Source organism: Ammospiza nelsoni, chromosome 5 (genome assembly GCF_027579445.1).
Source record: "Ammospiza nelsoni isolate bAmmNel1 chromosome 5, bAmmNel1.pri, whole genome shotgun sequence".
NCBI classification, from domain to species: Eukaryota; Metazoa; Chordata; class Aves; order Passeriformes; family Passerellidae; genus Ammospiza; species Ammospiza nelsoni.
Window position 1 is genome coordinate 64,556,958 of NC_080637.1, and position 15,409 is coordinate 64,572,366.

The 15,409-nt window shown below is 40.7% G+C and overlaps 1 protein-coding gene across 1 annotated transcript in view; it reads left to right on the forward strand.

The window, feature by feature from the left end:
• The window catches only part of TBXAS1 (thromboxane A synthase 1), a 227,848-nt gene that overhangs the window by 35,698 nt on the left and 176,741 nt on the right, over positions 1-15,409 (forward strand). The window lies entirely within an intron of this gene.

Sequence of the window (15,409 nt, forward strand, 5' to 3'; positions counted from 1 at the left end):
AAAAGGGCTGTGCTCTGCTATAAAATAGAGCTCTGTTCAAACAGACTTGCTCCAGAATCAAAAAGCAGCTCCTCTTCTGTCTTTGACCTGTCAGGAGAGAAAAGTAATAACTCAACTTTAATTTTCAGGAGGTGTAAGCCCACAGATGGCCTGGCCATAGTAACAAGTCTCAGGTGCAATACATGCTGCTAATTGAATAATTAATCCTGCTTGCCCGTGTCTCCTGAAGTAGTAAACCAGTGCAGGCATGGGTGTTGAAGGATATATGTGACTTCCTCTGGATGCTTGTGTTTTGAAGGTGAGACTAAAGTCTAGTATTATAAGCAGGTTAGACAAATGAGCTGTTTCTCAGTTTATATTGGAGAGGAAAGTTTGTTAGAGATTCGCTATACCAATATGTCTTTTAGAAAGTGCTCTGTGTACTGGAGTGCGTGTTTGAGTGGCTAACTTTGAAATGCTAGGTTCTTCTTTTTTTTCGCCTTCCTTAAAAGGTGCTTTAGGTTGCTGGCAGCTAATGTAAGTTGGAAATTATTCTTTACAGCTGTTCATACATCCACACATGCTCATTCCTCTGTACATCTTGAGGGTTCTACAGTATTCTCTAATGATGACGTGCTGGGTAAATTTGTAAATGGGTGACCACATTGTGGTCTGGCATCTCTGTAACTGTGCCCTTTAATAATAATAGTTCCCTGTGACCATGAAGAAGTTTCCTTTTTTTCTCTTCAAAGAATTACTATTTCCAGTTGTTGCTTTTTTTTTTAATGGGTAATTATTTTTTACTTATTTATTAAGAGAGTGAAAGACTTGTGGAATAGTTTGTTTCCCAAATACACTTTATTTAGTAGAAGGAAGAGAGACTTTTTTTCTTTCTTCCTAGAGGTTTTTGTGCTGTTTTTTGATAGAAGGCTACTTGTCCTGAAGTCTATTTCATGAAACAGTGTAGTAGGGCAAGGTAACAAGTGCTAGATTCTAATAAGCATTTCAATACAGAAAAGCCTAAATGTGTCTGGGACTGCTTGGCTGATTGTTAGCTGGCTTGGTGTCCTTGCTTAGGCTTCCATTCAAAGAGGCAAAGTATTTCTCTTTGCAGATAATCTGTGGGCAATTTCTATCCAAAATCTTTTTGCAACTGTCTTTAGCTGTGTGACTGTATTGCTGTGGAAGGGGACAGTGCCATGACTTTATCCCTGATTTGTATTGGTAGCACAAATCCCTCCTTGATGGGAGAGGAGGAAAATAGTCCTCCTTCCATCGACAGCAAACCACAATTAGAGCAATAATTTATCAGTTGTTTATTTATAGACCAGAATGAGCTGTGTTTCCATCTAGTTTGACTTCCTGGGTTTTGGCTCTGTATTTTCCTTTAGACTTTGTAGGGGGAAGTGCTGTGTGGTGGTTTTTGGGGTTTGTTTGTTTTTTTTTTTTGCTTTAAACTTTGTTGTTGTTGTTTGTTTAAGAAATTAAAAGGGTTCTTCCAAAAGCCGAAAGCTGCAGTGAGTCCATTAGCTTTCCTGATAGACTGTTTTAATCTTTACATGCCCTCAGCCCTAGGAAACAGCATCTGAATTCAGGATTTCATTTCTGAAATGCATGTACCCAACTCTGTGAATATTTTGGCTTTGTCCTGGAAGATGGAGAGCTGCTTGCTGTTAGTGCTCATTCCAGTGTAAGTATTTGTAGGCAGCAGTCAAGGGACTTCTCAACTTTCTGTTCAATATGCTGCACTGTCATTTAAAAGCTTGCTTTATTTTCTCTTCCCCATCTTTAGATCTCTTTCAAAATGTCCTTTGAGCTCCACCCACTGCTCCCATGTCTTTCCTGAGCAGTTCTTTGTGTAGCAGTGGAGTAGTTGTTTCCCCAACGCTTCACATCTTGTTTGCTCACTTGCACCTGGTGGCCTCTTTTTGAGAAGAGGTTGTGTTGGGGTGGGGATCAGTCTGTTCTCTCAAGGAACAGGCAATAGGACAAGAGGAAATGGCCTCAGGTTGTGCCAGGTGAGATTTAGGTTGGGTATTAGGAACTACTTCTTTATCAAAAAGATTGCCAAGCACTGGAACTGCCCAGGGAAGAGTCACCATCCCTGGAGGAATTTAAAAGGCAGAGACAGGATACTTAGGGATGTGGTTGAGGGTGAGATTGGTGGTAGTGGGTTGATGTACAGTTTGCTGGTTTAGTGGCTGCATCAGCTTGAGCAGGGATCAGATGAACCTAGAGAAAGCAGCCAGAGGGAGTATGGGCTGGTGAGTTGTAGGAAGAAGGCTGCAACTTTTTCCACCAGCAGTCAGCTCTCTGTCTGCCTCAGCTGCCCCCCGAAGTCCTGCTGTAATAGATGACCTGCTGCCTGAATTGTACCCTTTGAAATGCCATGACCAGGGTGGATTGGTGACTGTTCAGGTGAGTGGGGCCATTGCTGGTGATGTTTAGTGCCCAATAGCTATTAAACAGCTGCTGGAACAGATTCCTGACAATGAAGTCCCATGGCCTACGGCCACAGCTCTGTGGTAGTAGGATGCTGCAGAGAGGTTGTGGATACATTCCTTAGCACAGAAAATCTGGGGTCAGATTTAAGTAGCTGGAACTCATGATTTCTTTTACATGTAAGTAATGTAAAAAAAAAATGTAAATCCTCCTAGTAAGAGTCCTGTGGATCAATACCTCATGATTAGGGCTCCCATTTTGTGTTCAAGCATTGAGCCACTTCTAGCTTGTCTAGGTTGGTGTCACATTAGTTCTCTGTGTAGTGTGTAAAATGTCTTTCAGGCAAGATGTTATGTGGTCTTGTGTTTCTAGCACATTGGACTAGCCCCAGCAGATGCTGTAGTTATCATCCATACCCATAAACCTGTCAAGAAACTAACCCTAAACCCATCTCAACCCAAAATGAAAGGCTCGTTTGACAATATTGAAAGGCATTTAATTATGTTCTCCTAAGTTATTTCTTCTCAAACTTTTTATTAATGGAATTCTAAAATTATATTTCCATTATTTCACATAAGGATGATGTCAGGTTTATTGTTACCTCTGTTTTCCCCTTGCCCCTTTAGATTTTGGTATTATTCTGCTTGTCTTTCAAATGCTCTGAATTGTGCTAGTGCTAAAGATCAATATATCAATATTGTTGGTGCAGATAACTGTAGCCATTTTGTTAGGTGTATGTTATGTGATGCTACTTAATTTTGAAAATGTTAATCTTCAGCAGGATGCTGTCTTGTTTTTTCTTCAGTTACGAGTTGTACCTTTTCTATTATATTAGAGCAAGAATTTATTTTTGGAAGTTTTGTCTGAATACTGATGCCTGTAGATGCAAAAGAGAAATCAATCCATCTTCTAAACCAGTTCACTAAGTCACCCACCCAATTCCTTCCTCCCATAGCTTCCATTTTCCCCTTTTCACTTCTGAGGATCATTAAGGTTTGTGGTTTTTTTCCTATTTTATCTTGAGGACAGGGAGGTTGCCACAGTAGGGAGCCTTCACTCCAACTTGAGGATCCTAGGCTAATGTGTAGTCATGGATGGGCTCTGGTCCTTTGCATGGGTTGGAAATGCCAGGAATTGAGAAGGATTAGGTTCTATAGTGGGCAGCCCAAAAAATAGAATAGAACAAAACTAACTGGAGTTGGTGGGACCATAGCATGGAAGATCTTCAGCCTTGCATATTAAGCTTTCCTTGAGCAATGTTCAGTAAGGGACCTCCCCAAGGAGGAGGAAATCAGTCTGTTCTGGAGGGGGATGGTGTGAATGATGCATAGCAGAGTATTATCCACACCTCTGATGGAGATGCACCTGTGAGGGCTAGATTAATGTTAAAGATGGATGTTCAGAGTGAAAAACCCATCAGTGGTATATAGTAACCCTTGTGGAAAAAACATAAAGAATGGTTGAGTGTTAATTTTGCTCTGTGGGAAAATGAACAGATGTACAGTGTGTGTATGTATGCACATGAATGTAAATATACAGATATATAAATAAATATAGAAGTTTGGTTTCCTAAGGGATTCAAAAGTATCTCAGCTTGAGTTAGCTATTCCTAGTGTAGTGTCAAAGTAAATAAAGCAGCCTCTGTGCAGTGTGGTGTGCCAGTATGGGACTGCACCCCCTTTTGTGGGCCTTTTCATTGCAACCCGTTATCACTTGGGGAAGACATTAAAGTAAAGATTATCTTCAGAGCTCTGGTAGTGGCCAGGAAGGGTCACCTTCTTCCAGGCTGTGTGTGGTGCATTAGACCTGTGCACCATTATGCTTTACATGGTTTGAGCAGATTTTGCTAATGCTTTCCTAAGTGTCTTTTTTTATATTCCTCCAATTCAAAGTTTTGTATGCATTGCTTTTTTTTTTTTTTTTTTTTTTTTTGGCCATCATTGGATCTTCCTATCTAGCCTCTATTACAGCAGGCACTGAACTTCAACTCCCCAGAGATAAGTAAAAGTATTTTTCTTCAGGCATCCAACTTCATGTCTTGCAGTTAGCTCCTTGGAGACAAAGTAAAGCTGGAAATAATGATGCAGATCTGTAATGAGCCTTAAAAAAATAATTTAAAAAATCATTGTTTTAGTTAGGAAAAGAAATAGACAAATTCAACTGCAATAATTAATTTCATGATATCCAAGTCTCTTCCTCATATCTTGCTCAAGGTGGTGTTGAGATCTTGTGTCCCCTCTCCAGTAGGTAGGTGACTTCTCTGAGACTTCATCTGCCTAAGAGGCCCTTTCATTTCTCTCAACAAGCCTCTTTCTTCCTGCCAGGATTTCTGACATTTGAATCACATCTTGCTCTCATTCTCTTCTGCTCTCAGCCCTTTTATTATTTTTTTTTTTTTTTTTTTTTTATAAACTTTCTAATCTCTCTTAAAACCCCTGTGTATCATCATCTAGTGTCTTTGTTCTGCCTTGGAAAAGATCACTGCTCTGCACCCAGGTGCTTGCAGAGAGTGAAGAAAACCAGTTTCTCTGGGCTTCAGCTCTCCTCTTGCCTCTCTTTGAAGGTGAATCGCTCATGCTAATGACTCGCCATCCTTACTTCCCTGTGGAATTTTAGTTCCTTGTGGTAGTTAAAAAGTAATCGAGTGTCAGTGCACAGGACTTCCCTCCACTTTAGGGGACCTGGTGCTAATGATTTATTTATCATTTCTGTTTCAGCAGGAGCAGGGAACCCCTGTCAAGGATCAGGGCTCTGCTGTGCACATGAAGGGTGTGCGATGTAATGGAAAGATGGTCTCTGTCTCGGTGAATTTGCAGTGGAGGCGTTGAAGCGTTTTGCTTTCATGTGCCAGGAGCGTTTGAGGCTGTTTAACAGGAGGAGAGAGGGTGAGCTGGGACAGGGGTGCAATAGCAGGTCCTTTGAGAGAAGCTGGGAAAGGGGGTCTTTAATGGATTAGTGCGCCACATTACTCGTGCAGCGCTGTGTGAGATGTTAAAAACCCCCAAGTCACAGGGACAGCCAACAGCAATAGACTTTTCCATTGTTAGCAGGGAGCAATGATTACAAATTGCATCCAGGAGCCTGCCAGATAGACAGGATGAGAGAGAACAGGACCAATAGAAGAGCAAAGACTCTTCGTTAAAATTAGTTTCTTCCTGTCATGTGCATAACTGCTTACGGAGAGGGGGGACTGTGGCTGTCTGGATTATGGAAGATCCAGACAAGTGGGCTGCAGAGTAAGCTGTCATGTGCTATGACACCGAGTAATGCAAATCAACTCTTTTCCAGGAAAGCCATTTCCATGTCAGCCTCTACATGAAAATTATCTGACTTGAACAAGGGCTTCTTTATGAAGTTAAGAGAATTATTCCTAAGTATTGGAGTTTGTCTCTGTCATGGAGAAATGGCCAGAATGGACTTCAAAGTGCAGTCAAAAGATGAGAGAATGTGAAATGAGCACTTTTTTTTTTAATAGCCAACAGCCCAGAGAGAGGGGCATGTCAGCTTAAAAAGTTTATTTCTGTCTGAACCATAAAAACTGCTGTTTTACAAGTAATGTGCAGTGTTACTGCATTTTTCAGTGATTAAAGAAGTAAAGCACCTCTCAGTCCATTCTGTTCTGGGTTTGACATTTCATGCATACCCAGTGTTGCTATTTCTGTGTGTAGTCAGTTGCTCAGTCTCCTTAGGCTTGAATGGGTGATTCAGAGCTCCAGGAAACCCCAATTGCCTTTGTTTTGCTTTTAATCTGGATGGCACTTGGGAGTAACACTTGAGCCTGCTTTTTTTAGGCAGTTTTTCAAGTTCAGAGGATCTCCTTGAAGTTTACTTCCTGCAATCCTTTCATCCAGTCTGTTTAAAACTCTGCTTTTCCTTTGGCTTTGTTTGGCATCTATTCAACTATCTTCTGTTTTGTAGGAACAATTTTCTGCCTTTGTTAGTGGCCCACGATAGCTTACTGGGGCTGGTGATGGTCGTAGGCTGCTCAAGCATACTGAAAGGTGATTGAAATAATTTCACTGCTCCTCCTGTCTCATGCCTGTGGCTGCTAAAAGGTGTTCTCCTTGTCCTGGGGTAGGGAATATGCTATGGATATTCTTTGCTCTGTCTACTGTGCCTCTTTATAAGGTGAACTCACATTATGGAAAGGACGGAATTACTCGTCTTTTCTGTGAGCTCAACTCTTGTCAGTCCACAGGTACTCAAGACGTCATGAATAAGATGCAAAGGAAAAAAGGAGGCTGAGTTTATTTTTTGTATTGCCACAAGGCTTTGAACCCCACTTCTGTACTTCCTCTCACTGTTCATGTGTGCATGAGCCCTGAGGTTGGGAGGATTTTCTCCTCTTCCCTTCAGAAACTAATGATGTTTCTCCCTGGTGACTCCAGTGCTGTGCTTTGCTTTTCATGAAAGGAGCTCTGTACACCCTTTACTTTAATTCTAGTGGTATTAAATCATGCAGCAAAGCAGAGCTCTGGACTTGGACTATTTAGATGCATGCATGGTACCTGCTCTTGTTCAATTCTGAGGCTTTGCAGCCAGTACCAGTGCTGTTTTATGATGTAGCAGATTGTCATTTGCTCCTTGAAGCAGTCTGACTTCCACTGGGTCTTTCCATGCTGCTTCATGTGCCTGGGTCAGCCACCTACCAGGACATGGAGAGCTGCTTGTGCTTCCTCTGTACCCTAAAGATTAGAAAATCAAATGTGTCTGTGTGAAGTACAATTTAATAGTTCATGGTAGTGGGTTTTTTTTTATAGTTGTCACTATATGGAAAGATGAGAGAAATGGAATCAAAACCTGAAAGCAAGAAAGATAAAGGTCTGATCTCCTTGTGGCATCACAGTACTCCTGGTTTCCAAGTCATGGGGAGCAGGCAGTGTCTCCATTACTAATTTCAGGTTTATCATATGCTGTCTGGTATGTACAGACATTATAACATATTTCCTGTAATTAAGGGTCAGATAATGTTGTCATTGTCGCCCCTGTGCTATAATGGATTAGACCCTGCATAAAATAACTAGCTATGAGCTGAGATTTTATGTGTGCTCTCAGACTGAGAGCCAGCACTTCCTTTATTGTAAGTCTGGCTTACTTAATTATAGGTGGGTCTGCAAGCACTACAAATTAAGGTTGTGTGATGCTCCTGTTATGCAACTCTATTTTAAATTGCTTATTGCTTATCAAACTCCAAGCAGCTAGGATTGAAGTTTTCTGGGGCTGCTGTCTGTCTTTGGTGAATTTATTTAAAATTTTCAGTTAAAATGAGCTCCATAATTTCTGAGACAAATGCAGAAGAAAAATGTTTGGTTTTATTTTGGGAATCTCTTGGGGATTGAGGTTTTTTTCATTATCCTATTATTCTTAAGAAGTGATATTCTGATTTTTATATTAGCTTTAAAGCACGGTTTCAATATTTGCTGAGAGGAGGTGGGCTTTTGTCACTGGATGTACTTTTTGCCTTTCTCATGCAAATTTGGGCAAATTGCAAATGTTTGAAAAATTACAGTTAGCATACGTTCACTGGAATCTTTTCTGTTGATATATCATTTTAAGCTAATGTTTCTGATTCTCTTTTTGCTAAGCAGAGTCCCGCCCTGTGTGTGTGTAGAGGTCTGACCAGGCAGCAGGTCCCTGAGAGCAGTTGGCTGGAGTGGGTGACAGGTCCATGGAGAGGAAGAGCAGGGTGTGGAGATAGTGCCAGAGGAGCAGATGAGGACTCACTAGTAAGACGTTAGTACCCAGAAAGAAACCTAGCCTTTTGGTTTGGGAACTCTTCAATTCTGCTGCTTTTTCTCTTGGAGGAAGTACTGAGACTCTCTCTGGCAGGCTGTGCCTCACAGCTCCCTTGTGTGAAAGACAACCTGCCTCTTCCATCAGCCCTTCCATTAGCTCACTTGGCAAAGGTCTCTGCCATAGTCTAGGGTCTTCTGATGACCCCTGTGGATGCAAAATGATGCAATATGATGTATTTTTAATGAGGTTTTTTTTTCTTTAAATGAGGACTTGCAAAGAAAATTGCATTAAAGTCACATTATTGAGGTTGTGAAGTCAAGCCCACACAAGTTAGGAAATGCCAGAACAAAGTCAGGCTGTGGACCATTAATTCAGGCTCCCTGAGCACCATGAAATGATCTCTGGTGCTCTGATCATGTATGTCTCAGGTCGATAGGACCTCTGCCACCTTCAGTGCACTTAGATGGATGGTGGCTCCTTGGTGTTAACTTAAAAATAAATAGAATTAGTTCATGTGCTGTGTAATCATGAGGTCTGAGCATTTATCCAGACCTGTCTCTAGGGAGGTGAGCTGTCCCTGCAGTCTGTCACCATAGCTCATTTGAGATTGGAAGGGGGAAAACGCCTGGAGTTTGCTCCAGTTACTTTGTCACTGCTTTGGTACCTGCCACATGTATGCTGACAGACTGGTCCCAAAAAAGGGGATGGGACTGTGTTCTTCACCTCCAGCTAAGGGAGATGTCTCTGGCCCTAAAGCACTGGGAGGCATTCAGCCTCTTGAAGCAATTTTGTTTTTCCCAGGGCTGTCCTGACAGGGTGTGGTGTCATGCAAACCTTGTGCCAGTTGGTTCCTGGTGGCACTGAGTGGCTCTGCATGTGCTGTTGCTGAATGTGGTACAAGAGCTGAACTCTAAAACCAGTTCCCTGACAGCAACAGACACCAGGCAAGTTCTGTGGTAGACCACAATCCATGGAATAAAACATGAAAGGCAGCTGAGGTTGGAAGGCTCTAGAGGGAATGCAGTGTGGCTTTGCCTGCACCTACACCACTACTTGAGGTGCTGCTAAGTAACTTTTTGGGTCTTCAGCCACCCCAACACTGCAACCCCTTTTTGGCCCTATGAAATAATGGGCCAGTGGCCCATTAGTACCTGCTTTATGTCAATGAAAACCCAGAATGATCAGACTCCCAAGCAGACTGTTTTCTCTCAATTTAAAGATGAAACTACTTCTTGCATCTGTACAATTCTTCCTGGGGTGTAGGAACAGCTGAGATGCATGCAAAAACTGAAACCATGTTGTTTGCAAATGGAGTTGCATCACTAGGATATGATCTTGCATAGCAATTAGGAAGGCTGATAAGGTTGAAACTTCATGTCCTTTTAATTGAGACGTCCATTTGCAAAATTAAGAGATATAATTAGTTGAGAGAAAAAAAAGGTAATGGAATTTTACTATTTTCTGAACACCATGTTTCTAGCAATGCACCTGTTTTTGCAAACATCAGTCTTCCTGGCTGAAACAAGAACATCTATGGCCTTGAGGTGGTACCATTTTCTTCTGTATGCCCCACAATATCAGTCTGATAAACAGGCACTTGAATAAACCACTCCTTAATAAAGGTATGGTGCCAGTGGTCCTAGAGAGTGAGAGGATGGCATTGTGTGTGGTTAAGGCAGCAGGGCTGGGACTTGAGCTGAGCTTAGCTGTCAGCTCTGACCCAGCTGTTGCTGCAGACATCAGGTATGGCCTCATGGATGCACCAGACCTCAGATCTGCTGTAGACAATCCTGCTGGTGAGGAGACTCCTCTTTGTGGTGGGATGTCTCTTTGTCCATCTCATGTGGGATGGAGCTGCCACCTCCTCTCCCAAGGTTATATATTGCTCTAAGGAGCCAACAGCCTCTGCTGCTGCTGACCTCCATCATTTTGTTTAAAGGTGTTGAGCCAACAAAGAAGGGCTGAAGCTGTGGATTTATGACTCTTGTTCATTTGCTCTTTATTTGGAAAAGTCACCGCCCAGTGTGAAGAGGTTGCACTCTGAGAGAGGTGATGAAATATTGTCATTGACCTGCTGCACAGACCATCTGTCTCTTGCAGGGCTACTCTGGAATATGGTTAAGAGTGTTGCTTTTTCTGCCTGGGCTTTTTCATTTAATTGGCTTTGATTCACTGCTAATTTTTAAAACTTAAATCAAACAACTCCCAAAACTTTAAATACACTGTGACAACCTGAAGCCTTATTACAACCCATCTCTTGAGACTATCAGCTCTCTTAAGAGACATGAAGGAAATTGCTTGACAGACCAGAACAGTATGGATTAAAAGATGATTGTTAGCAGATAGATGAGGCATAAATTTAATATTGGGCATATAATCTTGCCTTTTCTGCACACTCTTCCTGATGTATTAGCAAATATTTCAATGAAATAATGTCCTATGATAATTTAGCTTTTGCAGCTGGAAAACATCTGCCCATGTGGAGGCAGATGGTGCAAGTGTGTGCAATGTCTTTCTTGTGCGATTATGTCAAAATTAAGGCTCTGTGTATGTATGCAAGTGATTAAGGAGAGCAAGCGTTAGATGGAAGTTCTCGTTATCCCTGAAACTGTTATTATAGCCCTACAAATTCATGGTTAAAAAGTACAGATTTGTTGAGCTTGAAAATCAAATAGCAGTACTCAAATTTCCTTATCCCAAACTGACTAAAGTGTCTCTTGAAGATTAATTTCAGCTCATTCTTAGAGGTACACTTGTGGATGTTCAGTATCTCTTTTTGGAGGTGTAGTAATATTTCCATTCTCTGAGCTTGATATTCTACACATCCAAGTGTATTTTTGTTCAACAAATCCCTCCTTTTCCACCAGAGGTATTACTGATAACAGTAAAGGGCAATTTAGCAGCCTCTGTTGACCAAAGAAGAGCGATTTGCCTTCCCCATTTTTCTCTCTTCTATTTTCTGGGAGACTGTCCTTTGGGGATGGACAGCTGATTTAATTTTGTGGTTTGGTTTTGTTTTTTCTTTCAGTGACTACACTTTCTGGAGGCAATAATCAGCACAGGCTGTATCCTTCTGGGATGGTATCACTTTGGCTGCAGCACTTGCCCACTTGCATGACCTGTTTTGTGTGTGTTCCTTTGTCAGAAAGGGACCTGATAATGATTTTCTACTTTAAATATTCTGAGGAGCAGACAAGAGGCAAGACTTATGTGATGGCAGCTCTCCAGTGACCCTGCTGCAGTGTTCATAATGCAGAATTTCCCAGAGAGAGCTGAGAGCTGAAAGTCTGTAGCCAGCTTTGGGATGATGTTTTGGTGAGACTGGGCTCCCAGAGATGCTTGTATATTTTGAATATATTTTTTTTTCACAACCCATCATTGTCATGCTGGGGAGGCTACCTTTATTTTGTGCATTATCACTACTTTGTGAGCAAAATACATCCCAGTGTTAACTGGTATCTGGTATGGGAATAAGTAAATAGAGGCAAATAGGTAAAAATGCATGGCGATTGTCTCTCGTTTGGCAGGAATGATTTCCATTATCTCAGCAAAATACTTTGTTATATTTGCAGTCTTGCAAAATAACACAGCTCCCAATTCCCAACAATGAGATTAAATAACATCTCTCTGTCCCAGTTTATAGCTTTTTAGATATTATTAGGTTGCGTATTACTTAGATGTAGAAGGAATGATGCACTTTCTGTATTGGGAGAAATCTGGGGTAATTTCAACAGGATGTTGAACTCCATGGTGCAGAATTGGAAACTCTGTAATCTTGTCTGCTACACAAATTGATCACCCTTAATGGTAGACAGCATAGTATTTTTCTGTCAGTACTGACCTGGCTGGACAGGTGGCTAGTTCTGTTAGTTATATATCCTTCACAACTTATCCATTTCTTTCTTTTTCTTTTATTTTTCTTGTTTTTTTAATTTTTTGAATGGTGTTTTATGGAGAGAAGTTTGTATTTTTGAGAGTTTCTATCTGCCATGTTGGTCTACAGGAATGAATTTAGGATGCCAACTTCCTTTTAGCGGTTGTGTTTAATATATACAGAGAGCATTTTGCTCTCAGAGACCATTTGAATGTCTTCAAAGGCTTTCTGAATTGTTTATTGATCTACTTCATTGCTGATGTTCCTCTGGTTCTTTTTGATGTCTTGTCACTTAATTCAAAATATAATGCTAAGCTTTAAAATTAAGGGTTGTGCAGGAAGCTGTACTTGTGTAAATATTAGGGTACGTTTCTCTTTTGAGTGAGAATGTACTAGATTGGCCAATAAGTGTTGCTGCCATCAGAGTTTTATCCTTTTCATGCCCCTCACTTCTCATAGACTCATTCCTCTCTTCCTCTTAAGAAAGTTGAAGTGTCTGGGGTTTTATCTTTAGGTTTTATAAAAGTCTAATCTCTTATGCAATTAGAAGCTTACAGACTAGTTCCCTGATTAAGTAAATAAGTTTGATGAATTTTCTTCCCTTTCCTTTAATGTTTTCTATGTGTTTCTCTTACATTTGATACATTTACTAGCTTAAAGTGTCTGTGGATTCCCTCCCTCCACCCTCATTAGTTTATTCTAACACCTCTTGAAGCTTTTTACACTTCTGGAGTAGATGGTAGTAGTACCATCATCAGTGGTAAGGAGTTCCATAGATAGTATATTTATTTATTGGAAAAGTGTTTATTTTTTAATCCTGCCGCCTGAATATTAATTTTTGGATTTTCATATTTTATTTTAAACTTTTGGGTAGTGGCTGTTAATTTATTTTTTAAGCCTTGCATGATATTAAATATATTTGTCATAACCTGCATAGGTTGCTTTTCTCCCCATAATTAAGATTATAGCCTCTTAGCTTATTTCTTACACAGAAGTGGTTCTATATCTTTTGGTTATCTTGGTCACCTCTTAGTATCTCTTCTATTTCTAGATTTTGCATTTGATTTAACCTTTCTAGTGCATTGGCTGAGGTTCCACTGTCAGTGTGTACCCACAGCAACAGCGGGGGGGTTCCTGATACCAGATGAGTTTTTGTGATAATGTGGAAGTGTATTAAGTGGCAGAGTGAGAACTGGCCACTGGTGATAAGGCAGGCCTGGGGCTGTTTCATTTAGATGTACAGCTTCTCCAGACAAATGGCTTTTCCTACAAGGCCGCCCTGCCTTTTTGCACTTGCCCAGTTTCTAGCCCACCTTCCCATCCCAGCAATAAAACCTGGACAGTGTTTTCCCAGTGCCCTTGGGATGCAGCTCTGAGTTACTAGCCAAGGGTGTACCATGGAGGTGCTGAGTGACCAGATCACATAAATTGGCCTGTTTGCGTTATCAGCCTCTTCTGGCTCAAAAGGCAGAGGTTTGTGCCACAAAGCTGTCAGATTCATGTATTGCTGGTGTTCACTCTGTGTTGTACGGGACAATTTTTCTTCTTTTTTTTAAAGAAGTCTATAAACCACTCATTTCCTCTCTCTTCCCCACCCAAAATATTGAGAAGGAGCTGAAATATTGCAGAGATGGGGGAAGCTTTTAATATTTAAGGCTGCAGAAAGCAAGTTGTTGCATTAGAAATGGTCAAAGTTAAGGCTACATGTGCAGTGTTAGATCCTTCTTTTGTGCCTGCTGCCCCATCAGATTTTGGTCACTTACACCCTGTTTTCTTTTCTCTAAAGCATCAGGTGTTTCAACAACATCAGAAATGTTGTGAAATCATAGAGTAGAGCTAGATATGTTTATTGATGAGATTCTTTTTTCTCCTGCTGGCTTCACCCTTTTGTTGTTACATTGCCGTCTGTAACTTGATGACTCTGCTTCTCTCTCCCATCTCATTGTAAACTGCTGTTCCCTACCTTTCTAAAACCTGCTTCAAATGTAACTGAATAAAAAGCAGTGGAGAAAACCACATTAGGAGGGGGGAAAGGAAAGCAAATCCTCAGCTGTATGAAGCTGCCAGTAATGTTCAGAAGCTGACAATGATGAGCTGTTCATCTAAGTATAAATAGTCCTCACAGCCTCTGTGTTTCTTGCCTTGTGAAACGGCACTCATTATTTTTTTTTTCTTTTAAAATATTTGGTGATCACATCATTTACTTTGTCTAGTGTAAGCCTCTGTTGCAGTCACTCTTTGCTGTACATGAAAACCAGGAGTCTGCAGACTGTCTGGTGTGTGGTGAAATGAGCAGTTAACTGTAGCCTGGTGTTTTGTGATCTGCCATGTATTTTACAGTGAAAACATCAGGATAGCATACTGCAAAATTGACAGGTTTTCAATGACAGGGATTTTAATCTTTTTCACTGTTTACATACTGAAGATGAGGACTTTGCCATCACACAAAGACACTTCAGGAAGATTTCAAACAGCAGCAGCAGCAAAAAAAAATTCCTCTCTTTGGGGATGAAAATGTATCATGTAGGCTGTTTTGTCATTTTAAAGTTAAAACATTTCTTTTCCCAAGAGTATTAGCTGAGGAAAATCTCATATTTTTTAAAGCAGTTAAGTAGCCAAGAAATCAATAATATGTATAAAATGTGTAATAAATGTTGACTTCTGTGCCTTTACTTCATGATTCCTTGTCGTACTTGACACAGTGTCCTTGCATAGACTGAATACACATCATTTCTATTGGATTTGTGGGGGAGTTTGTGTTTGTGAAGGTTTGTCCTACCCCATTAAAAAAAGAAAATGGTTGCTATTTAAAATTATTAAACCTGTATCTCCTAATTATGATTTTTGTAAAATACCTTCACAAAAGAAAATCTATTAAGAAAATAAGTACTGTGCTGCAGGAAACCTCAGCAAACAGAACTGCACAATGAATGTTGTGTCTTTGGGCAATCAAAGCTGCTGCTGCTAGCTCCTGCTCTTTCAGGTTTCACTAATTGAAGTCCATTGACTTAAATCCATTGTTTGTATTAAGAAAGGGGGTGGGGAGGAAAAAGAGAGTCTCTGGGGTTGGGGTTTTCTTTTTCCTTTTTTCCAGTATTGTCCCTGTCAACATGCCACAGTTTCATCTGTAACAAGGGATGCATGAATCTTTTCAGTCTGGGTTTTGTTTCTCTGTATTTTTCATATTTGTTTAATTTGCTGACTGGCAGCTTGAAAAAATCACTTAATCAGCATATCTGGCCCAAATACTAGGTTTGACTTGAACATACTGACAGTGTCTTGGCTCATGGACAACTGAGAGTGGTTTCAATTTTTGTTCTGTGATCTGTATAGGTAGAGGTGATGGAAGAAGAAAATAATGTGAAAATCTGTCTAGTT